Genomic DNA, 2,500 nt, shown 5'->3' on the forward strand with positions numbered 1-2,500 from the left:
TGACACAACCTAAAGCAAATTTGTTTATCATGGTCTCAAGAGAGATGAAGAAGGATATGGATCACTGGAACCATGTCGTGTGGCCTGAAGAGACCAAGATAAACAAATTTGCTTTAGATGGTGTAAACATTTCACGGTGTCCTGACCTGTTCCACACTCCAGCCCTGGTGGTAGTAGCATTGCACTTTACCATGCCGCCAGTACTGACCAGAGAAGAGGAAAGTGACTCAGCTTGCGGCCATGACATACTACACTCTTATGACGTCAGTAAGCCGTCTCCACTATAGCGCCTTTGGTGCACAGTCTCTGGCCTTGTGTTTTAGGCAATACTCAATGAGGAAATGCGTGAAGTCGGTTTTCTGTTTTGGAAGAGAAGAAAGATGATGCTTCATGTGATGTCCAGTTATTGAAAGTGTGCTTTGGGAATTGTGTGATGACAAAAAAATAGGGAGCTCGGCCAGCGTTAAGATAAGACTACGCTTGTGAGCAGGCCATGCACTTATTTGGATCAAATAACTTATGTGGGACCTCCACTGCTGAAGAGAGAAACAATTTGAGTGTGGATATTACACTTCATTACACTTCGTCTACTCAAGTCAGGCCCTCGAAGCCATTTCTGTGGATTGAAATATACTCTACTACGGTCAAGTCTTGACAGTGGTATGAGATGGAAAACTCCATGCTACTACATCGACATGTTAAATTTTGCAAGACGTTGGCTTGTTTACCGCTAACGCTAGCATTTTTTGATATATCCAATGACTGTGAGAGAAATCCCTGCTAGTTGTGACCACTACTCAACTTGTGTTGCAAGTCATTGCGTTTGTAACACAATGCTATCCTCGTTGCATTTAAATAGCTCCTACTGATAGAAGTGTTCTCCAATTCTTCCCAAGTTTGCTTTGCAACAGTGTTAGGACTGGACCGAGAAAACGGCAAATATAGTGCCATAAGAGAGATCATCTCCGCCTCTGCACTGATCTTAAGTTTCAACCAAATGCAAAGAAGAAGGGATGGAATGGACAAGGGGAGTAATCATAAGGGTCCCGAAGAAAGGCACACTCTCTGACTGTAACAACTGGAGAGGCATCACACTTCTCTCTGTTCCGAGCAAAATTTTCTGCAAAATTGTCATACAGCGCATAACATTAGCAGTTGACAAAGTGCTCAGAGAGGAACAAGCTGGTTTTAGGAAAGGCAAGGGATGTGTAGACCAGATATTCACTCTCAGGAACATCATTGAGCAATGCAGTGAATGGCAACGACAGCTCTACATAAACTTCATTGACTTCCAGAAGGCTTTTGACAGCATCCATCGGGATAGCCTATGGAAGATCATGAGGAGCTATGGCATACCCTCCCACATAGTTAACATTATCAAGCAATTCTACACCAACTTCTCTTGCACCGTGGGGCATGCACCAACAGCTTTGCAGTAAAATCTGGAGTCTGTCAGGGATGTGTAATGTCAGCACTACTTTTCAACCTGGCTATGGATTGGGTTATGAGGAGGACCACAGAGGACAAGAAAAGGGGGATTCGTTGGACCCTCTATTCCACCATAGAGGACCTCGATTTTGCAGATGATCTGGCCCTTCTGTCCCACACACACACACATCTACAGGAGAAGACAAACAGACTTCAGCACTATGGCCAACAAGTAGGGCTTGTTATCAATACCAGCAAAACCAAAGTCATGCCCATCAACACCAAAGCACCAACAACTGTATCAATAGAGAACCACACCTTGGAAAACACAAACAGTTTCATATACCTGGGAAGCACCATTCATAATGATGGGGGAACCAGTGAAGATATCCAGAACCGGATCAACAATACAAAGCACAGGCAAGCTTCACAAGATTAAGGAAGGTATGGAACTCAAAACAATACAGCAACAAAACAAAATTCAGACTCTACCAAAGCTGCCTCATATCTACTCTGCTATATGGTACAGAATGCTGGAAAACAACTGAAGGTGACATGCACAAACTCTCCACCTTTCATACATCATCCCTGTAGAAAATCCTACGCATCTACTGGCCCAAAACCATCTCCAACAATAACCTCCTCAACATCACCCAACAAGAAAATATGCAATACATCTTCAAGAAGCGCAGATGGATCTGGATCGGCCATGTAATCAGAATGGAACCCAACGCAATTCCAAGAGTCGCACTACACTGGACCCCAGAGGGCAAAAGGAAGAAAGGGAGGCCAAAAATGACATGGCGACGGACCATCGGGAAGGAGCTCCAGCAGCACCATCAAAGCTGGGGGGACCATCGAGAAGTTGGCTACCGACAGACCGAAGTGGAGACTTTGTTGCTGCCCTATGCGCCGAATGGCGTTATGGGGTTAAGTAAGTAAGTAAGTAAATGCAAAGACGAAAAGGTGGAAATTTCACCCGAGTAATTCCTGTACATGCTATGAACTGTAAAGACTCTTAGATTTAGAAAAAAAGACGCTGTTGCATGATGTCTTGATATCTGCTAAAGCT

Source organism: Engraulis encrasicolus, chromosome 16, assembly GCF_034702125.1.
Source record: "Engraulis encrasicolus isolate BLACKSEA-1 chromosome 16, IST_EnEncr_1.0, whole genome shotgun sequence".
Taxonomy (NCBI): domain Eukaryota; kingdom Metazoa; phylum Chordata; class Actinopteri; order Clupeiformes; family Engraulidae; genus Engraulis; species Engraulis encrasicolus.